This window comes from Halichoerus grypus, chromosome X (assembly GCF_964656455.1).
Source record: "Halichoerus grypus chromosome X, mHalGry1.hap1.1, whole genome shotgun sequence".
NCBI lineage: Eukaryota > Metazoa > Chordata > Mammalia > Carnivora > Phocidae > Halichoerus > Halichoerus grypus.
In genome coordinates this window covers 56,490,299-56,514,603 of record NC_135727.1, presented here as the reverse complement: position 1 = coordinate 56,514,603, position 24,305 = coordinate 56,490,299, and the positions used below count along the sequence as shown (strand labels likewise).

The following is a 24,305-nucleotide window of genomic DNA, read 5'->3' as shown; positions in this document are numbered from 1 at the left end:
AATAATTACATATGATTATTATTATTATAGTGTGCATAATTTAGACTTTCTTTTTTATCTCTTTCTCTTTGGAGAGTTAGAATCAATCTCTTAGATTTAAAAGAATTAGCTTCACATTTCCTTAAATATTATACAAATGAAAGCCCCTGAGACCTGACCACAAATTTATTCATGCATTTATATCAACACACATATGGTTAATTTCATGTGTTATTTTTTATTTATTTATTTATTTATTATTTTTTTAAATTTTATTATGTTATGTTAGTCACCATACAATACATAGTTTTTGATGTAGTGATCCACGATTCATTGTTTGGGTATAACACCCAGTGCTCCATGCAATACTTGCCCTCCTCAATACCCATCACCTGGCTAACCCATCGCCCCACCCCCCTCCCCTCTAAAACCCTCAGTTTGTTTCTCAGAGTCCATAATCTCTCATGGTTCATCTCTCCCTCCAATCCCCCCCCCCTTCATTTTCCCCTTCCTTCTCCTAATGGTCTCCATGCTATTCCTTATTTCCACAAATAAGTGAAACCATATGATAGTTGACTTTCTTTGCTTGACTTATTTCACTTAGCATAATCTCCTCCAGTCCCATCCATGTTGATGTACAATTTGGGTATTCATCCTTTCTGATGGCTGAGTCATAGTCTATTGTATATATGGACCACATCGTCTTTATCCATTCATCTGTTGAAGAGCATCTCGGCTCTTTCCACACTTTGGCTATTGCGGATATTGCTGTTATGAACATTGGGGTGCATATGGCCCTTCTTTTCACTACATCTGTGTCTTTGGGGTAAATAGTAGTGCAATTCCTGGGTCATAGGGTAGCTCTATTTTTAATTTTTTGAGGTATCTCCACACTGTTTTCCAAAGTAGCTGTACCAGCTTGCATTCCCACCAACAGTGTAAGAGGGTTCCCCTTTCTCCACAACCTCTCCAACATTTGTTGTTTCTTTCCCTGTCCGTTTTTGCCATTCTGTTGTAAGGTGGTATCTCAGTGTGGTTTTGATTTGAATTTCCCTTGTGGTTAATGATGATGAACATTTTTTCATGTGTCTATTAGCCATTTGTATGTCTTCTTCAGAGAAGTGTCTGTTCACGTCTCCTGCGCAGTTTTTGACTTGATTATTTGTTTTTTGGGTGTTGAGTTTGAGAAGTTCTTTATAGATCTTGGATACAAGCCCTTTATCTGTAGTGTCATTTGCAAATATCTTCTCCCATTCTGTGGGTTGCCTCTTTGTTTTGTTGACTGTTTCCTTTGCTGTGCAGAAGATTTCTATTTTGATGAAGTCCCAAAAGTTCATTTTTGCTTTTGTTTCACTAACCTTTGGAGATGTATCTTGAAAGAAGTTGCTGTGGCCGATGTCAAAGAGGTTACTGCCTATGTTCTCCTCTAAGATTTTGATGGATTCCTGTCTCACATTGAGGTCTTTCATCCATTTTGGGTTTACCTTTGTGTATGGTGTTAGAGAGTGGTTGAGTTTCATTCTTCTACATGTGGCTGTCCAATTTTCCCAGCACCATTTAGTGAAGAGACTTTTTTCCATTGCATATTTTTTCCTGCTTTGTCGAAGATTAGTTGACCATAGAGTTGAGGGTCCATTGGTCTATATGTCTGTTTTTGTGCCAGTACCATGCTGATTTGGTGATCACTGCTTTGTAATATAGCTTGAAATCGGGCAACATGATGCCCCCAGCTTTGTTTTTCTTCTTCAACATTTGCTTGGCGATTCGCCATCTTTTCTGTTTCCATACAAATTTTAGGATTGTTTGTTCCACCACTTTGAAAAATGTCATTGGAATTTTGATCAGGATGGCATTGAAGGTATAGATTGCTCTGGGTAGCATAGACATTTTAACAATGTTTATTCTTCCGATCCATGAGCATGGAATATTTTTCCATCTTTTTGTGTCTTCTTCAATTTCTTTCATGAATGTTCTGTAGTTCTTAGAGTATAGATCCTTTACCTCTTTGGTTAGGTTTATTCCGAGGTATCTTATGGTTTTTAGTGCCGTTGTAAATGGAATCGTTTCTCTATTCTCTCTTTCTACAGTTGCGTTGTTAGTGTATAAGAAAGCAACTGATTTCTGTGCATTGATTTTGTATCCTGCCACATTACTGAATTACTGTATGAGTTCTAGTATTTTGGGGTAGAGTCTTTTGGGTTTTCCAAATAGAGTATCATGTCGTCTGTGAGAAGAGAGTGTTTGACTTCTTCTTTGCCAATCTGAATACCTTTTATTTCTTTTTGTTGTCTGATTGCTGTTGCTAGGACTTCTAGTACTATGTTGAACAATAGTGGTGAGAGTGGGCATCCTTGACATGTTCCTGATCTTAAAGGAAAGGCTCTCAGCTTTTCCCCATTGAGGATGATAGTCACTGTGGGCTTTTCATAGATGGATTTAATGAACTTGAGGAATGTTCCTTTTATCCCTATACTTGAACAGTTTTAATCAGGAAAGGATGCTGTATTTTGTCAAATGCTTTTTCTGAATCAATTGAGAGGACCATATGGTTCTTCTCTCTCCTCTTATTAATGTGTTCTATCACACTGATTGATTTGTGAATGATGAACCACCCTTGCATCCCAGGGATAAATCCCACTTGGTCATGATGGATGATTCTTTTAATGTATTGTTGGATCCTATTAGCTAGGATTTTGTTGAGGATTTTGGAATCCATATTTATCAGGGATATTGGTCTGAAATTCTCGTTTTTGATGGGGTCTTTGCCTGGTTTGGGGATTAAGGTAATGCTGGCCTCATAGAATGAGTTTGGAAGTTTTCTTTCTGTTTCCATTTTTTGAAACAGTTTCAGGAGAATAGATATTATTTCTTCTTTGAATGTTTGGTAGAATTCCCCAGGGAATCCATCAGGCCCTGGACTCTTGTTTTTTGGGAGGTTTTTGATCACTGCTTCAATCTCGTTACTGGTTATTGGCCTATTCAGGTTGTCAATTTCTTCCTGTTTCAGTCTTGGCAGCTTACAGGTGTCCAGGAAGGCCTCCATTTCATCCAGATTGCTCAGTTTATTGGCATATAGTTGTTGATAATAATTTCTAATAATTGTTTCGATTTCCTTGGTTTTAGTCATGATCTCTCCCCTTTCATTCATAATTTTATTAATCTGGGTCCTTTCTCTTTTCTTTTGGATAAGTCTGGTCAGTGGTTTATCTATCTTATTAATTCTTTGAAAGAACCAGCTTCCAGTTTCGTTGATCTGATCTACTGTGTTTCTGGTTTCTAATTCATTCTGCCTCACTTATCCTAGCTGTTAGATTATCTAGATTAGATTGGATCTCATTGATAACATTTTTAAATTCTGCCAGTTCAACTTTCATTTCTGCCCTTAGGGACTCTATGTTGCCATTAATCGATTTCTCCATTCTAGCTATTGTCTTCACAATTGCTAGGCTGAATTCCATCTCTGACATCTTGGTTATATCTGAATCCATTTGTAAATCTGTGGCATAAGTCATAATCTCTGAGTCTTTCCTATTTTGGGGGTTCCTCCTCCTAGTCATTCTGTTGATGGATGGTTGAGGGAATGTATAGAGTCCAAATTATTGAGCACAACCCAAGCAAGATACACCTGTTTTTTAGGGACCTTAGGGTTGCTGGCCTCTTGTTTTCCCAGCCTCTCTTCTGGGGGAGTGTTCTGCCATGCTGTTACTCAGGCAACCCTGTTTGGGCAGAGTTGCCCTGCCCGCTGTGGCAGGGGATGGACTCAGTGGAAACCGTTTTTTTTTTTTTTTTTTTTTTGGGGGGGGGCTTTTGTTCCCTGGTGGCTTTACATGTCTCTTCTGAGAGTCAGAGCAGAAGAGACCCTTTCCAACCTTCTGCCTTAGAGCAGAGAGATCGCAGTCTTTTCTTCAGTGAACTCTCCAGGCCACACTATCTCCGTTTCTGTCTGTGCTGCTATAAACTGCAGTGTCCTGGGTTGTGCGCCCCTCAGCAGTGTTCACAGTCCTCACCTCCATCTCAGGGGCATGTCTCTGCCCTTTGTGCTTGTAAAACCGCCAGCTGCCCCCAGTTTGCACGGGTGGCCCTGCCGCTCCAGTTTCCGTCTAAAGTCCTTTCCCCAGCACTACCATCCCCAGCGTGGGAGGTTATCACCCTCCAGTGGTGTAGGATCCCTATGGCCAGGCTCCCTCCCACTGCCATTTATCCTCCAACATCTGCTCGTGGAATCAGGGCTCCCCGTTTCATACCTCGAAACCAACCACCTGCGATCTTCTGTTTGTAGAGATCCAGATCTATCTTCTTACATCTCAGGCTGATTTCGTGGGTGTTCAGAGTGGTCTGGTAGATATCTAGCTCAATTGCAGGGACTGGTTGGAATAGGGTCCCCTACTCCCCCGCCATCTTTTCCCCCGGTCTCATGTGTTCTTTAAATTTAGAATAAGATAAGTTCTGTCACAAAATTGTTCTATAATTATGTTCAATGTAACACATTCTGGAACAGATGCTTGACATATAGTGCTTCAGTAGGCATAAGCATAAGCTGATCATAAAGAATGGCATCATCAGACAGTGAATGAGTAAAATAAAGGCAGAGTTATTGCCACTTGCAGTGTTTGACAACCATCTCTGTCTTTGCCCTCTACTCACATTTGTTATTACATCTTGGAGGAAGGTCAGGCAGAACGTGATTGTGGAGAGACTGCAGAATACACCTATTACTAGAGAATCACACACAACTGTTAGTGTTGGGCAAGTAGCTATTTTTCTTCCTCCTGGTCATGTCCCTTCACAATACCCATTTGGTTATTCTCCAGTCATTCACTGGACACCACCATGAACCCAGTACAGTGTCTGGGATCAAGAAATGCAAAGGTAAGAATAATTCAGTTTCTCCCAGTAAGGAGCTTGCAGACTAGGTAAAGGAGACAGGATTTACATGTAAAATCAATAAATGACAAGTCAATAAATTGTTATCTTGGAAGTAATGTATTCCATATAGACTCATTGAAAGTTAACATTGGATTGAACCTCATTTTTAAAATTTTTATTTTACTTCAATTCTATTAGTTAACATATAAAGTATCATTAGTTTAATTAGGGTTCAGTTTTGTTAGTTGAATATAACACCCAGTGCCCATTACATCACGTGTCCTCCTTAATGCCCATCACCCAGTTACCCCATCACCTCACCCATCTTCCCTCCAGCAACCTTCAGTTTGTTTCCTATAGTTAAGAGAGTCTTATGGTTTGTCTCCCTCTATGATTTCGTCTTGTTTTATTTTTCCCTCCCTTCCCCTATGATCCTCTGCATTGTTTCTTATATTCCACATATGAGTGAAATAATATGATAATTGTCTTTCTCTGGCTGACTAATTTCATTTAGCATAATACCCTCTATTTCTATCCATGTCGTTGCAAATGGTAAGATTTCTTTTTGGATGGCTGTGTAATATTCCATTATATGTATATAATGTAACTGGTGAATCACTAAATTCTATTCCTGAAACTAATATTACACTATATGTTAACTAACTGGAATTTAAATAATAACTTGAAACAAAAAATAATAAAATAAAATAAAATTAAATAAAATTAAATTAAATAACCTTGTCAAAATTGTACCCTCCATTAAGGTTCTTTAAGAAGATTATTTTAATTGCTACACAATATTTCATCATATGAATGTATCATAACTTTGTATTAAATATTTGAGTTATTTCCCATTTTTGTTGATTGTATATAAGTATAATAAATTTTTTTTCTACAAAAGAAAGAAAAGAAACAAAGAAAGAAGAAAGAAAGAAAAAGAAAAGCTGCATAGGATGTAGAAGAATTCTTAGCCATATGGTATATACATATATACCACATCTTCTTTATCCATTCATCTGTTGGACATCTGGGCTCTTTTCACAGTTTGGCTATTGTGGACATTGCTGCTATAAACATTGTGGTGCAGGTGTCACTTTGGATCACTACATTTGTATCCTCTGGGTACCCCGTAGTGCAATTGCTGGGTCATAGGGTAGCTCTATTTTAATTTTTTGAGGAACGTCCATACTGTTTTCCAGAGTGGCTGTACCAGCTTGCATTCCCACGAACAGTGTAAGAGGGTTCCCCTTTCCCCACCTCTTTGGTAACATTTGTTGTTTCCTGACTTGTTAATTTTAGCCATTCTGACTGGTGTGAGGTGGTACCTCACTGTGGTTGTGATTTGTATTTCCCTGATGCCAAGTGATGCAGAGTGTTTTTTTCATGTGTCTGTTGGCTATTTATATGTCTTCTTTGGAGAAATGTCCATTCATGTTTTCTGCCCATTTCTTGATTGGATTTTTTGTTTTTTGGGTATTGAGTTTGATAAGTTCTTTATAGATCTTGGATACTAGCCCTTTATCTGATAAGACATTGGCAAATATCTTCTCCCATTCTGTAGTTTGTCTTTTGGTTTGGTTGACTGTTTCCTTTGCTGTGCAAAACCTTTTTATATTGATTAAGTCCCAATAGTTCATTTTTGCTTTTGTTTTTGTTGCCTTTGGAGAAGTGTCTAACAAGAAGTTGCTGTGGCTAAGGTTAAAGAAATTGCTGCCTGTGGATTTTGATGGAGTCCTGTCTCACATTTAGGTCTTTCATCCATTTTGAGTTTATCTTTGTCTATGGTGTAAGAGAATGGTCCAGTTTCATTCTTCTGCATATGGCTGTCCAATTTTCCCAACACCATTTGTTGAAGAGACTGTCTTCTTTCCATTGGATATTCTTCCTTGCTTTGTCAAAGATTAGTTGACCATAGAGTTGAGGGTCCATTTCTGGGTTTTCTATTCTGTTCCATTGATCTATGTGTCTGTTTCTGTGCCAGTACTGTACTGTCTTGATGATTACAGCTTTGTAATATAGCTTGAAGTACAGAATTGTGATGCCACCAGCTTTGGTTTTCTTTTTCAACATTCCTCTGGCTATTTGAGGTCTTTTCTAGTTCCATATAAATTTAAGATTATTTATTCCCTCTGTGAAAAATGTTGATGGTATTTTGATAGGGATTACATTGAAAGTGTAGATTGCTCTGGGTAGCATAGACATTTTAACAATATTTGTTTCCAGTCCATGAGCATGGAATGTGTTTTCATTTATTTACGTCTTCTTCAATTTCTTTCATAAGTGTTCTATAGTTTTCATACTACAGATACTTTACCTCTTTAGTTAGGTTTATTCTTAGGTATCTTATGGTTTTGGTGCAATTGTAAATGGGATTGATTCCTTAATTTCTCTTTCTTCCTTCTCATTGTTAGTGTATAGAAATGCAACTGATTTATATGCATTGATTTTATATCCTGCAACTTTGCTGAATTCCTTTATGAGATCTCAGTTTTTGGGTGGAATCTTTTGGGTTTTCCACAGAGTATTATGCCATCTGCTAAGAGTAAAGGTTTGACTTCTTCTTTGCCAATTTGGATGCCTTTTATTTCTTTTTGTTGTCTGATTGCTGAGGCTAGGATTTCCAATACTATGCTGACCAACAGTGGTGAGAGTAGACATCCTTGTCGTGTTCCTGACCTTAGGGGAAAAGCTCTCAGTTTTTCCCTATTGAGAACGATATTCGCTGTGGGCTCTTTGTAGATAGCTTTTATGATATTGATTTATGTTCCCTCTCTCCCTACACTTTGAAGAGTTTTAATTAAGAAAGGATGCGGTATTTTGTCAAATGCTTTTTCTGCATCTATTGAGAAGATCATATGGTTCTTGTCCTTTCTTTTATTAATGTGATGTATCATATTGATTGATTTGTGGACGTTGAGCCACTCTTGTAGCCCAGGAATAAATCCCACGTGGTCATGGTGAATAATCCTTTTAATGTACTGTTGGATCCTACTGGCTACTATTTGGTGAGAATTTTTGCATTCATGTTCATCGGGGTTATTGGTCTGTAGTTCTCTTTTTTGGTGGGGTCTTTGTCTGGTTTTGGGATCAAGGTAATGCTGGCCTCATAAAATGAGTTTGGAAGTTTTCCTTCCATTTATATTTTTTGAAACAGCTTTAGAAGAATGGGTATTATTTCTTCTTTAAATATTTGGTAGAGTTCCCTGAACGTCATTTTTTAAAGACAATATTTTTAGAGCAGATTTAGCTTTACAATAAAATTAAGATGAAAGTGAATAGATTTCCTTTATATCTCATACTTACCCATATGCATAGCCTTTCCTATTATCAATATCATTTAACAGAATGGTACATTTATTACCAATGATGAACTACATTGATACATCATTATCACCCAAAGTCCATAGTTTACTTTTGGGTTCACTCTTGGTTTTGTACATTTTATGAGTTTGGCAAATACATAATGACATATATCCATCATTATAATACATACAGAGTGTTTTCATTGCCTCCAAAATGCTGTGCTCTATTTATCTCCCCCCACACACCCATCCCTGGCAACCATTGATCATTTTATTTTTTCCATTGCTTTATGATTTCCAAAATGCCATTTAATTGAAATCATACTATATATAGCCTTCTCAGTTTGGCTTCTTTCACTTTGTAATATGCATTTAAGGTTTCTTCATGTCTTTTCATGGCATGCTGGCTCATTTCTTTTTAGCACTGAATAATATTCTATTGTTTACATATACCATATTTTACTTATCTATTCACCTACAAAGGGCATCTTGTTTGCTTCCTTGAAACACATTTTAATGACAAGAAAATTGATTCTGAGAGGTCAAGTGACTCAGATAGGCTTATAACTAGATATAGGTAAACCCAGTTTTAATATCTAGCCTTTCTGATCTCATACAGTATTCTTTACATCTTTATTTGGGCTAGACAACCACTATCCTTGCAGTTTTCTCAGGTCTTTCTTGATGTTATAATTTACACTTCTGAGTATCATAAATATGCTAATTGTCTTAAAAATGCAGATTTTTTTAACAACCAACATTTCTATATGTTTTGTTGGATTTTTCAGTCTTTATTTAAGTCATATCTAAGTGTTTAGAATGCAAAATGTCATAATGTTGAAAAAAACATCACAGGATCATTGTAGTAGCTTTCTGTGGCAATGTAGCATAGCAGTATTGGATAACTACTATCCAGAAGAGTGGAGAATTGATTGTATATGTCATTCTCTGGCATTTATATGGCATATCCGAGGGAAGACCAGGTACTTAAAAGTCACAAATGGCAGTGATCTTCAGGAAGTCAATTACGTTTCAGGAACGTGATTTGTTATTGAAGTTTAATATTCTTCTAATGACAGTTTGATACCTTTTGAACAAACACAGAATACATTTGAATTTTCATTAGCTGCTACACAGAAGTTAGCACTAGAGACTAAATTTAGGCCAAAATAGATTTTAGTTTGAGGCTAATTTCCCATTTATTCTATTTCTAAAGAAAAATGAATAGGAAGTTCCCCTCCTGAATTTTCCATCTAAACAAAAATGTATTCATTTGCTTTAATTTTGAAGTGTGTTGCTGGTTTTCCACACAGGCAGAAACAGCTTTCGAAAAAGCAGCAAGGATACAAGCCCTTATAGCTACAGTGAGCCAAACAAACCATGTAGAGAGAATGAAATTCCATAGAAATAACCACTTTTTAAAATTAATATCCTAGGGGCACCTGGGTGGCTCAGTTGTTAAGCGTCTGCCTTCGGCTCAGGTCATGATCCCAGGGTCCTGGGATCGAGTCCCACATCAGGCTCTCTGCCCAGCAGGAAGCCTACTTCTCTCTCTCCCACTCCCCCTGCTTGTGTTCCCTCTCTCACTGTGTCTCTCTCTGTTAAACAAATAAAATCTTAAAAAAAATAAAAAATAAAATTAATATCCTGAGTGAAAATGATTAAAGTATATCTTCCTAAACATCTTCTGATTTTCTCAAATGCATATTTCAAAATACATTTAGTGAATTGAATTTCCTTACCAATCTGGAAACTATCTTAAGGTAAACTTGGTTTTTGTTATATATTTGAACTTGGCCAGGTTTTTCTATCAATGCTGTTAATGTTAATTTACTCTATTCCTCTCTTTTCTATTTTTTGGTGTTAACTGCTGCAGAGCCATCCAAATCATCCAAAATTAGGCTGTACTTCTGTCAATTACTGTTATTGTTGATTTGCAAATCAAAAGTGAATTGACAACGTATGAGTATTCTTTTCAACTTTCTTTTGTGAATGTAACTCTTTTCTGTGACTGTTTCTATAAATTAAACTTACAGTGCAGATGTTGTATATCTTATTGCATATGTTCTTGTTGATTCTGTTGTTATAGTCAAACACATTTCAAAATGTGAAGGGCCAAGTCAGAGAGATGAACTGCAGGGAAATCCGAGAGAGGAGGCCTCACCACACTGAAAAATTGTAGAGCCCCAAATGCCAGGTCTCCACCAGCTTCCCCTCCATTCTCCCCACCAGCATACATCTGATTCCACCCCTCCCCTGCTGGAAGCCCATCCACGCTTTCCCTCCGAGCTCAGAGCCATGCTGACCTCGTCCTCAGCCTGGTGTACAGGCTGCACACGTCCCTCCAGTGAGCTCTTCCTGCCTGAGGGCCTTCATAAGTCAGGCCCCCCTGGGTCACTCTTCTTGACTCTCCCTCCCTCTGTCTCAGAGGTCCCCCTAATTCAATGTGTGTTTCCCATCATGTTCTCAGGGAGCATCCCGTTTCTTCTCTTCCATCATTGTTGTACCATTTTAAATTATATACTTCATTCGTGTGGTTAAAAAAAATGTAAATTAACTTTGCTTAACATGTTTGAACTGAAACTTAAATACTTTATTTAAGCAACTACAGAAGAAAAAGAGCCACAAATTTGGCAGTATACTAGAAACTAATAGTCTCTTCTTTTTTATAACTTTGTTATCAGTTTTTGATTATAGGAGATCACTGACTTGAACAAATATGTTCTCTTTTGTGGTAACAAAATATACATAGCATAAAATTTACCATTTTAAAACATTTTAGTATACAGTTCAGTAGTATTAGGTACATTCACATCATCATGCAATCATCACCTAAAATATGGAATGCTTCACAAATTTGCATTTTTATCCTTATCCAGGGGTCATGGTAATTTTCTCTGTATTGTTTTAATTTTAGTGTATGTGCTAATGAAGCAAAAATCCATATATGTATATACATGTGTTTGTTACTTTTTTTTTTTTTGGTTAAATTGTCTCTTTTTTTTATTATTATGTTATGTTAATCACCATACATTACATCATTAGTTTTTGATGTAGTGTTCCATGATTCATTATTTGCATATAACACCCAGGGCTCCATGCAGAATGTGCCTTCTTTAATACCCATCACCAGGCTAACCCATCCTCCCACCCCCCTCCCGTCTAGAACCCTCAGTTTGTTTTTCAGAGTCCATAGTCTCTCACGGTTCATCTCCCCCTCCGCTTCCCCCCCTTCATTCTTCCCCTCCTGCTATCTTCTTCTTCTTCTTCTTTTTTTTTTAACATATAATGTATTATTTGTTTCAAAGGTACAGATCTGTGATTCAACAGTCTTGCACAATTCACAGTGCTCACCATAGCATATACCCTCCCCAATGTCTAGCCACCCCATCCCTCCCACTCCAGCAACCCTCAGTTTGTTTCCTGAGATTAAGAATTCCTCATATCAGTGAGGTCATATGATACATGTCTTTCTCTGACTTATTTCGCTCAGCATAACATTCTCCAGTTCCATCCACGTCATTGCAAATGGCAAAATTTCATTCCTTTTGATGGCTGCATAATATTCCATTGTATATATATACCACCTCTTCCTTATCCATTCATCTGTCAATGGACATCTTGGCTCTTTCCACAATTTGGCTATTGTGGACATTGCTGCTATAAACATCGGGGTGCATGTACCCCTTTAGATCCCTACATTTCTATCTTTGGGGTAAATACCCCGTAGTGCAATTGCTATATCTTATGGTAGCTCTATTTTCAACTTTTTGAGGAACCTCCATACTGTTTTCCAGAGTGGCTGCACCAGCTTGCATTCCCACCAACAGTGTAGGAGGGTTCCCCTTTCTCTGCATCCCCACCAACATCTGTTGTTTCCTGACTTGTTAATTTTAGCCATTCTGCCTGGTGTGAGGTGGTATCTCATTGAGGTTTTGATTTGGATTTCCCTGATGCCGAGCGATGTTGAGCACTTTTTCATGTGTCTGTTGGCCATTTGGATGTCTTCTTTGGAAAAATGTCTGTTCATGTCTTCTGTATTTGTTACTTTTTTTAAAATTCGAATTCCAGTATAATTAATATACAGTGCTATATTAATTTCAGGTGCACAATATAATGATTCAACCATTCTATGCATTAGTCAGTCCTCATCATAAGTGTACTCTTAATCACTTCACCTATTTCACCCACCCATCCCCCCCACCTCCACTCTGGCAACTACCAGTTTGTTTTCTATACTTAACAGTCTGGGGATTTTTGTTTGTTTCTTTGTTCATTTATTTTGTTTTTTAAATTGCACATATAAATTAAATCATATGGTATTTTTCTTTCTCTGACTGACTTATTTGGCTTAGCATTGTATCCTCTAGAGCCATCCATGTTGTTGCAAATGGCAAGATTTCATTTCTTTTGGCTTATTAGTATTCCATTATATATATACACCATTTTTTTTATTCATTCATATATGGATGGACACTTGGGTTGCTTCCATATCTTGGCTATTGTAAATGATGTTACAATAAACATAGGGTGCATATATCTTTTCAAATTAGTGTTTACATATTATTTGAGTAAATACCCAGTAGTGGAATCACTGGATCACATGTTAATTCTCTTTTTAGTGTTTTGAGGAATGTCTATACTGTTTTCCACTGTGGTTGCATCATCTTGCATTCCCACGAACAGTGCGTGAGGGTTTCTTTTTCTCTACATGCTTGAAAACACTTGTTATTTCTTTTTATTTATTTATTTAAGTTTTTATTTAAATTCCAGTTAGCATACAGTGTAATATTAGTTTCAGGTGTACAATATAGTGATTCGACACTTCCATATAACATCTGGTGTTATTTCTTGTATTTTTGATTTTAGCCATTCTGACAGGTATGATGTGATATCTCATTGTGGTTTTGATCTGTATTTCCCTGATGATGAGTGATGTCAAGCATCTTTTCATGTGTCTGTTGGCCATCTGTATGTCCTCTATGAAAGATATCTACTCACGTATAATGCCCAATTTTTAATTGGATTGTTTGTGGTTTTTTGGTGTTCAGTGTTATAAGTTCATTATATATTTTGGATCTTAACCTCTTATTGGATATGTCATTTGCAAGTGTCTTCTCCCAATTGGAGAGTTGTCTTTTTGTTTTATTGATTGTTTCCTTTGCTGTACAAATGCTTTTTGTTTTGGTATATCCCAGTAGCTTATTTTTGCTTTCCTTTCATTTGCCAAAGTAGACATATTCTAGGGAAAATGTGCCTATGGCTGATGTCAAAGAGATTACTGGTGAAGTTTTCTACTAAGAATTTCATGGTTTCGGGTCTCACATTTATATCTTTACTCAATTTTGAATTGATTTTTGTGTATAGTATAAGAAAGTGGTCCAGTTTCATTCTTTTGCATGTGGCTGTCTTGTTTTCCCAACACAGTTTGTTGCAGAGACTGTCATTTTTCCATTGCGTATTCTTATTTCTCTTTTCATAGATTAATTGACAGTATAAGCATGAGTTTATTTCTGGGGTCTCTGTTCTGCTCCATTGATCTATATGTGTATTTTTGTGCTAGGACCATAATATTTGATGACAACAGCTTTGTAGTGTAACTTAAGACTGGAATTGTGATACCTCCAATTTTCATTTTCTTTTTCAAGATTGCTTTGGCTATTTGGGGCCTTTTGTGGTTTCATACAAATTTTAAGATTCTTTGTTCTTGTTCTCTCAGAAATGTTGTTGGATTTTGATAAAGAATGCATTAAATCTTTGGATCACTTTATTTTTTTTTCCTTTGGATCACTTTAGATATTAGGGATATTTTAACAGTCTTGGTTTTCCCAATTGATGAACCTGGAATTTCTTTCATTTCTTTGTGTCACCTTCAATTTCTTTCAACAAAGTTTTATATTTTTCAGATATAGCTCTTTCACTTCCTTGGGTAAGTTTTTCCTAGGTATTATAATCTTTTTGGTGCAATTGTAAATAGAATTATTTTCTTACTTTCTCTTTCTGCTGCTTCATTATTATTGTAAGAAATGAAACAGATTTCTGTACATTGATTTTATATCTAGTGACTTAACTGAATTCGTTTATCACTTCTATGGTATTTTGATGGAGGCTTTTGGGTTTACAACATACAGTAAGTATCATGTTATCTACAAATAGTGACAGTATAGTTTTTTTTCTTACTAAATTGAATGCCTTTTATTTATTTTTCTTGTCTAATTCCCGTGGCTAGTACTTCCAGTAACTGTTGAACAATAGTGGTGAGAGTAGACATTTCTGTCATTTTCCTGATCTTAGGGGAAAAGCTCTCAGTTTTTCACTATCGAGTATGATGTTAGCTATGAGTTTTTCATATATGGGCTTTATTATGTTGAGGTATGTTCTCTCTAAGCCTACTTTGGTGAGGGTTTTTATCATGAATGGATGTTTTACTTATGCTTTTTCTTCATCAATTAAAATGATCATGGGGGAACTAAGATGAAGACAGAGTAGGAAGTCCTTAGGTTCATTTCATCCTTGGAGCACAACTAAGTAACTATCAAATAATTCTAAATATCACAGAAATCAACCTGAAGACTGACAGAACAAACTCCACAACAAAAGGGAGAGAAGAAGCCACATCAAAGAAGTTAGGAAGTGTGGTAATGTGGTTTAGGGGAGAAACAGATCACAGGTGCTACAGTGTGGCAGAAGCCATGGTTGCAGAGAAGGGTGAGAGATAAAGGAGCACACAGGGGAACACACAAGGAGAATATTTCCTTGAAGCCATTGGCTGGGAAAATGAGAGGGACTGATTTTTTTGAGTTCTTGCAACCACAACAAAATAGATGGCTTGGCTGGGATAGAGCTCTGAGGGCACTGCCTTACTCCTGGAGACAAGGCAGACCCACAACCCAAGGGCAGACAGCATGGAAACAGAGATCTGAAGAATGCCTGGGGCACACATTGTTTGCTCCTCTTTGAGTGCTTCCCTGGTGCTTCCCTGAGAGGAGCTTCTCTGGGGACAAAGGAGATGACTCCTGCCATTTCCCTCCCCCATTGTCAGCATAAACAAGAGCGACCTGCTGGAAGCAGCTCAGCATTCACACTGGCTGCCTAACCTGCTTACACCAAGTCCCACCCCTTTGTGCTCTGGTGTAATTACCCTTCTTGGTCAAGCTTGCATCAATCCCAGCACAGTAGTCCCCTCCTCCAGAAGACCAGAACAAACCCCCACCCACACTATGTCTGTAAAGCCTGGAGTTTTAAAAGTCAGCAGGCTTGTCTGGAATAGAGGCCAGAGGGCACTGTGCTACTCCTGGCAAGAAGGCAGGCAAACAACACAGAGACAGATAGTGTAGAAACAGAGATCTGAAAGATAACTGGGACACACAGGGAGGAGATCATTCACTCTTCTCAGAGTGCATCCTAGAGAGGCAGCATGCAGGGAGATGCTTCTCTGGGGGAGCTGGCTGGTGCCACTTCCCTTCCCCATCCATCAGCATAAACAAAGAACCATCTTCCAGAACCAATGCAGCACCCACGCTGGCTGCCTTACTTGCTTACACCAAGTCCCACAGCCCTGTGCTCTGGCTGGACTGCCTTTCTCAGTCAAGCTTGCCTCAGTACCAGTGCAGTGGGCCTCTACACAGAAATTGCTGTCCACACCACATCTCCTGACCAGATATTTCTGTAGGGATTCAGTTTTAGTGAAAGTAGTTTTAGTTCTCATTTCACAACCTGACTAGAGCTCACCTAGTTGAAACTAACCACATTCTGGCCAAAGACCAAACACTGCACACTGCAGGCAAGGAGAGCCTCTGCATATAACTGGCCTGAAGAATAGAACAGCCAAAAAACAACAGCAGAACACACACAACACACAGCAGAGACACACTGAAGCTGGAGGCCCTGGACACTATGTGATCTCTTCTTCATAAAGCCATTACTCTCGGGCGCCTTGGTGGCTCAGTTGGTTAAGCGACTGCCTTCGGCTCAGGTCGTGATCCCGACATCTAATAGTAAAACTTACGAGTCTCAGAGACAAAGAGAAAATCCTGAAAGTGGCTCGGGACAAGAGATCTGTAACCTACAATGGTAGAAACATTAGACTGGCAACAGACCTATCCACAGAGACCTGGCAGGCCAGAAAGGACTGGCATGATATATTCAGAGCAATAAATGGGAAAATTATGCAGCCAAGACTACTATATCCAGGTAGGCTGTCATTGAAAATAGAAAGATAGAGAAAAAGCTTCCAGGACAAACAAAAACTAAAGGAATGTGCAAACACGAAACCAGTCCTACAAGATATATTGAAAGGGGTCCTCTAAGGAAAGAGAGAGCCTAAAAGTAACAGAGACCAGAAAGGAACACAGACAATATACAGTAGCAGTCACCTTACAGGCAATACAGTGGTACAAAATTCATATCTTTCAATAGTAACCCTGAATGTAAATGGGCTAAATGCCCAATCAAAAGACACACAGTATCAGATTGGATAAAAAAACAAGACGCATCAATATGCTGTCTGCAAGACACTCATTTTAGACCCAAAGACACCCCCAGATTGAAAGTGAGGGGGTCGAAAACCATTTACCATGCTAATGGACACCAAAAGAAAGCTGGGCTGGCAATCCTTATATCAGACAAATTAGATTTTAAACCAAAGATTATAATAAGAGATGAGGAAGGACACCAAATCATACTTAAAGGGTCTATCCAACAAGAAGATCTGACAATTGTAAGTATCTATGCCCCTAACATGGGAGCAGCCAATTAGATAAGCCAATTAATAACAAAAGCAAAGAAACACATTGACAACAATACAATAATAGTGGTGGACTATAACACCCCCCTCACTGAAATGGACAGATCATCTAAGCAAAAGATCAACAAGGAAATAAAGACTTTAAATGACACACTGGACCAAATGGACTTCAGAGATATATTCAGAACATTCCATCCCAAAGCAACAGAATACACATTCTTCTCTAGAACCCAAGGAACATTCTCCAGAATAGATCGCACCCAGGGTCACAAATCAGGTCTCAACCGGTACCAAAAGACTGGGATCATTCCCTGCATATTTTCAGACCACAATGCTTTGAAACTAGAACTCAATCACAAGAGGAAAGTTGGAAAGAACTCAAATACATGGAGGCTAAAGAGCATCCTACTAAAGAATGAATGGGTCAACCAGGAAATTAAAGAAGAATTTTAAAAATTCATGGAAACAAATGAAAATGAAAACACAGCTGTTCAAAATGTTTGGGATGCAGCAAAGGCAGTCCTAAAAGGAAAGTATATACCAATACAAGCCTTTCTCAAGAAACAAGAAAGTTCTCAAATACACAACCTAACCCTACACCTAAAGGAGATGGAGAAAGAACAGCAAATAAAGCCTAAACCCAGCAGGAGAAGAGAAATAATAAAGATCAGAGCAGAAATCAATGAAATAGAAACCAAAAGAACAGTAGAACAGATCAACAAAACTAGGAGCTGGTTCTTTGAAAGAATTAACAAGATTGATAAACCTCTGGCCAGACTTTTCAAAAAGAAAAGAGAAAGGACCCAAATAAATAAAATCATGAATGAAAGAGGAGAGATCACAACCAACACCAAAGAAATACAAACAAATATAAGAACATATTATGTGCAGCTATATGCCAACAAATTAGATAATCTGGAAGAAATGAATGCATTCCTAGAGATGTATCAACTACCAAAACTGAACCAGGAAGAAATAGAAAACCTGAACAGACCTATAACCATGAAGGAAATTGAAGCAGTCATCAAAAGTCTCCCAACAAACAAGAGCCCAGGGCCAAATGTCTTCCCAAGGGAATTCTACCAACATCTAAAGAAGAATTAATACCTATTCTTCTGAAACTCTTCCAAAAAAATAGAAATGGAAGGAAAACTTCCAAACTCATTTTATGAGGCCACCATTACCTTGATCCCAAAACCAGACAATGACCCCATCAAAAGGAGAATTACAGACCAAGATCCTTGATGAATATGGATGCAAAAATTCTCACAAAATACTAGCCAATAAGCTCCAAGAGTACATTAAAAGGATTATTCACACGACCAGGTGGGATTTATCCCTGGGCTGCAAGTTTGGTTCAACATCCACAAATCAATCAATGTGATAAAATACATTAATAAAAGAAAGAACAAGAAACATATGATCCCCTCAATAGATGCAGAAAAAGCATTTGACAAAGTATAGCATCCTTTCTTGATCAAAACTCTTCAGAGTATAGGGATCGAGGGTACATACCTCAATATCATAAAAGCCGTCTATGAAAAACCCAGAGCAAATATCAATCTCAGTGGGGAAAAACTGCGAGCTTTCCCCCTAAGGTCAGGAACACAACACGGATGTCCACTATCACAACTGCTATTCAACATAGTACTAGAAGTCCTAGGCACAGCAATCAGACAACAAAAGGAAATAAAAGGCATCCAAATCAGCAAAGAAGAAGTCAAACTCTCAGTCTTTGCAGATGATATGATACTTTATGTGGAAAACCCAAAAGACTCCACCCCAAAACTGCTAAAACTCATACAGGAATTCAGTAAAGTGGCAGGATATAAAATCAATGCACAGAAATCAGTGGCATTCGTATACACTAACAACAAGACGGAAGAAAGAGAAATTAAGGAGTCAATCCCATTTACAATTGCACGCAAAACCATAAGATACCTAGGATAAATCTAACCAAAGATGGCAAAGGATCTGTACTCAGAAAACTATAAAATACTCATGAAAGAAATTGAGGAAGGCACAAAGAAATGGAAAAACGTTCCATGCTCATGGATTGGAAGAACAAATATTGTGAAGATGTCAGTACTACCTAGAGCAATCTAAACATTCAATGCAATCCCCATGAAAATACCATCCACTTCTTTCAAAGAAATGGAACAAATAATCCTAAAATTTGTCTGGAACCAGAAAAGACCCAGAATAGCCAGAGGAATGTTGAAAAAGAAAAGCAAAGCTGGCGGCATCACAATTCCGGACTTCAAGCTCTAATACAGTGCTGTCATCATCAAGACAGTATGGTACTGGCACAAAAACAGACACATAGATCAATGGAACAGAATAGAGAGCCCAGAAATGGACCCTCAACTCTATGGTCAACTAATCTCGACAAAGCAGGAAAGAATGTCCAATGGAAAAAAGTCTCTTCAACAAATGGTGTTGTGAAAATTGGACAGCCACATGCACAAGAATGAAACTGGACCATTTCCTTACACCACACACAAAAATAGACTCCAAATGGTTGAAAGACCTAAATGTGGGAGAGGAGTCCATCAAAATCCTAAAGGAGAACACAGGCAGCAACCTCTTCGACCTCAGCTGCACTAACTTGTTCCTAGAACATCGCCAAAGACAAGGGAAGCAAGGGCAAAAATGAACCATTGGGAGTTCATCAAGTAAAAAAGCTTTTGCACAGCAAAAGAAACATTCAACAATACTAAAAGACAACTGACAGAATGGGAGAAGATATTTGCAAATGACATATCAGATAAAGGGCTAGTATCCAAAATCTATAAAGAACTTATGAAACTCAACACCCAAGGAACAAATGATCCAATCAAGAAATGGGCAGAAGACATGAACAGATATTTTTCCAAAGAAGACATCTACATCGCCAACAGACAGATGAAAAAGTGCTCAACATTGCTGGGCATCAGGGAAATCCAAATCAAAACCTCAATGAGATACCACCTCACACCAGTCAGAATGGCTAAAATTAACAAGTCAGGAAATGACAGATGTTGGTGAGGATGCAGAGAAAGGGGAACCCTCCCACACTGTTGGTGGGAATGCAAGCTGGTGCAGCCACTCTGGAAAACAGTATGGAGGTTCCTCAAAAAGTTGAAAATAGAGCTACCATAAGATATAGCCATTGCACTACTGGGTATTTACCCCAAATATAGAAATGTAGGGATCCAAAGGGATACATGCACCCCGATGTTTATAGCAGCATGTCCACAATAGCCAAACTATGGAAAGAGCCAAGATGTCCATTGACAGATGAATGGATAAAGAAGAAGTGGTATATATATACAATGGAATATAATGTAGCCATCAAAAGGAATGAAATCTTGCCATTTGCAAAGATGTGGATGGAACTGGAGGGTATTATGCTGAGCGAAATAAGTCAATCAGAGAAAGACATGTATCATATGACCTCACTGATATGAGGAATTCTTAATCACAGGAAAGTGAGGGTTGCTGGAGTGGTGGGGGGTGGGAGGGATGAGGTGGCTGGGTGATAGACATTGGGGAGGGTATGTGCTATGTGAGTGCTGTGAATTGTGTAAGACTCTTGAATCACAGACCTGTACCTCTGAAACAAATAATACATTATATTAAAAAAAAAAAAAAAAAAAGAAGAAGAAGAAGAAGATAGCAGGAAGGGAAGAATGAAGCGGGGAAAATCGGAGGGGGAGACGAACCATGAGAGACTATGGTCTCTGAGAAACAAATTGAATGTTCTAGAGGGGAAGGGGGTGGGAGGATAGGTTAGCCTGGTGATGGGTATTAAAGAGGACACCTACTGCATGGAGCACTGGGTGTTATACGCAAACAATGAATCATGGAACACTACATCAAAAGTATTGATATAATGTATGGTGATTAACATAATACAATAAAAAAAAGAAAACATTTATTTAAAACCTATCACATCTTTTAGTTTTTATTTTAAAATTTATTTAATTCATTTAACATATAGCATATTATTAGTTTCAGAGGTAAGGTTCAGTGATTCATCGGTCTTATATAACACCCAGTGCTCGTTACAGCACATGCCCTCCTTAATGGCCATCACCCAGTTACCCCATCCCCCCACTCACCTTCCTTCCCACAACCCTCAGTTCCCTATGATTAAGAGATTCATTTTAGACCTAAAAACACCTTTAGATTGAAAGTGAGAGGATGAAGAAACATTTATCATGCAAATGCATGTCAAAAGAAAGCCAGAGTAGCAATATTTATATCAAACTATACTTTAAATGAAAGCCTATAACAAGAATTGAAGAAAGGCACTATATCATAACAAAGGGTGATATCCGGGAGAGGGGGGGAAAGATGGCGGAAGAGTAGGGGACCCTATTTCAACTGGTCCCTGGAATTGAGCTGGATATCTACCAGACCACACTGAGCACCCACGAAACCAGCCTGAGATGTAAGAAGATCTGGATCCCTACAAACAGAATATCACAGGCGGTTGGTTTTGAGGTACGAAGTGGAGAGCCGTGATTCTGCGGGCAGATATCGGATGATAAACGGTAGCGGGAGGGAGCCCGGCCATGGGGATCCTACACCGCCGGTGAGTGACAGCCTCATGTGCTGCAGACGGGCACAGACTCGCAGACCAGTAGCGTCGGGAAAGAACTTTGGGGCAGCCCCCGGGGTGGAAAACCAGACCGGCGGGGTCACGCGCACGCGAACCGCAGCCCCCCCCAGACAGAAACCGGAGCGACGGTCATGCGCACGCGAACTGCAGCCTCCAAGACGGAAACCCAGTGCTCCGGGGTCGCGCTGGTGAACTGTAACCCCCGGGGATGGAAACCCCAATCGGTGGAGTCGTGCGTGCGCGAACTGGGAGCGGCTGGCGGTTTTAGAAGCACAAAGGGCAGAGACGTGCCCCGACCTGGAGGCAGGACTGGGAGGGCTGCGGAGGGGTGCACAACCCAGGATGCTGCAGTTTATAGCAGTACGGACAGAAACGGAGACAGTGTGGCCTGGAGAGCTCACTGAATAACAGACTGAGGTCTCTCTGCTCTGAGGCAGAGGGTTGGAAACGGTCTCTTCTGCTCTGACTCGCGGAAGAGACGCGGAAAGCCGCCAGGAAAGGCACCAGAGAACAAAAGCCCCAAAGATTGATTCCCACTGAGCCCATTCCCCACCACAGGGGCGCAGGGCAACTCCGCCCAAACAGGGTTGCCTGAGTAACAGCACGACAGGCCCCTCCCGCAGAAGACAGGCTGGGAAAACAAGAGGCCAGCAACCCTAAGGTCCCAAGAAAATAGGTGCATCTTGCTTGGGTTCTGGTCAATAATTTCTACTCTATACATTCCCTCAACCTCCCATCAACAGAATGACTAGGAGGAGGAGCCCCCAAAACAGAAAAGACTCAGATTATGACTTATGCTGCAGATTTACAAATGGATGCAGATATAACCAAGATGTCACAGATGGAATTCAGGCTAGCAATTGTGAAGACAATGGCTAGAATGGAGAAATCAATTAATGGCAACAGAGTCTCTAAGGGCAGAAATAAAAGGTGAATTGGCAGAACTTAAAAATGCTATCAATGAGATCGAATCCAATCTAGATAATCTAACAGCTAGGGTAACTGAGACAGAAGAGAGAATAAGCGATCTGGAAGACAGTATAATAGATAAAAAGGGAAAAGAGGAGGCCAGGGAAAAACAACTCAGAATCCATGAAAATAGAATCAGAGAAATAAGTGGCACCATGAGGCGTTCCAATGTCAGAATAATTGGAATCCCGGAGGGAGTGGAGAGAGAGAGAGGGCTAGAAGATGTATTTGAGCAAATCGTAGCTGAGAACTTCCCTAATCTGGGGAATGAAACAAACATTCGAGTCTTAGAGGCAGAGAGGACCCCTCCTAAGATCAAGGAAAACAGGCCAACACCCCGGCATGTAATAGTAAAACTTGCAAATCTTAGAACCAAGGAAACCATCTTAAAGGCAGTTAGGGGGAAGAGATTCCTTACGTACAGAGGGAAGAACATCAGAATAACGCCAGACCTATCCACAGAGACCTGGCAAGCCAGAAAGGCCTGGCAAGACATATTCAGGGTACTAAACGAGAAGAACATGCAGCCAAGAATACTTTATCTGGCAAGGCTTTCATTTAGAATGGATGGAGAGATGTAGAGCTTCCACGACTGGCAGAAGTTGAAAGAATATGTGACCACTAAGCCGGCCCTGCAAGAAATATTAATGGGGGTTCTATAAAAGGAGAAAGACCCCAAGAGTGATCTACAACAGAAATTTACAGGGAAAATCTATAAAAACAACGTCTTCACAGGCAACATGATGACAATCAATTCATATCTTTCAATAATCACTCTCAAGGTGAATGGCCTAAACGCTCCCATAAAACGGCACAGGGTTGCAGATTGGATAAAAAGACAGGACCCATCCATATGCTGTCTACAAGAGACTCATTTTGAACCTAAAGATACATCCAGACTGAAAGTGAAGGGATGGAGATCTATCTTTCTTGCCAGAGCACCTCAAAAGAAAGCTGGGGTAGCAATTCTTATATCAGACAAATTAGATTTTAAACTAAAGTCTGTAATAAGAGACACAGAAGGACACTATATCATCTTAAAGGGTCTATCCAACAAGAAGATCTAACAATTGTAAATATCTATGCCCCCAAGATGGGAGCAGCCATCTACATATGCCAAATGTTAACCAAAATAAAGAGTCATATTGATAACAATACGTTAATTGTAGAAGACCTCAATACTCCACTCTCAGCAATGGACAGATCATCTAAGCAGAAAATCCACAACGAAACAAGAGCTTTGAATGATACATTGGACCAGATGGACCTCATAGATATATACAGAACATTCCATCCTAAAACAACAGAATACTCATTCTTCTCGAGCGCACATGGAACTTTCTCCAGAATAGACCACATACTGGGTCACAAATCAGGTCTCAACCGATACCAAAAGATTGAGATTATTCCCTGCATATTCTCAGACCACAATGCTCTAAAACTGGAACTCAATCACAGGAAAAAAATTGGCAGAAATTCAAACACTTGGAAGCTAAAGACCACTCTGCTCAAGAATGTTTGGGTCAACCAAGAAATCAAAGAAGAACTTAAACAATTCATGGAAATCAATGAGAACGAAAACACATGGGTCCAAAACCTATGGGATACTGCAAAGGCGGCCCTAAGGTGAAAATACATAGCCATCCACGCCTCACTCAAAAAAATAGAAAAATCCTGAATTCACCAACTAACTCAAAACCTTAAAGAACTAGAGAAAAAGCAACAAACGACACCTAGGCCATGCATTAGAAGAGAAATAATTAAAATTAGAGCAGAAATTAATGAATTAGAAACCAGAAACACAGTAGATCAGATCAACGAAACTAGAAGTTGGTTC

The 24,305-nt window shown here is 39.0% G+C and overlaps 1 protein-coding gene and 1 non-coding gene across 6 annotated transcripts in view; one reads left to right on the top strand and one right to left on the bottom strand.

Moving 5' to 3' along the window:
• DACH2 (dachshund family transcription factor 2) overlaps positions 1-24,305 on the top strand; it is an 890,246-nt gene that overhangs the window by 590,317 nt on the left and 275,624 nt on the right. The gene's annotated exons all lie outside the window — the stretch shown is intronic.
• On the bottom strand, positions 10,981-11,084 carry LOC118524939 (U6 spliceosomal RNA). Its single transcript, XR_004911900.1, has one exon. It is a non-coding gene; the product is annotated as a U6 spliceosomal RNA (small nuclear RNA).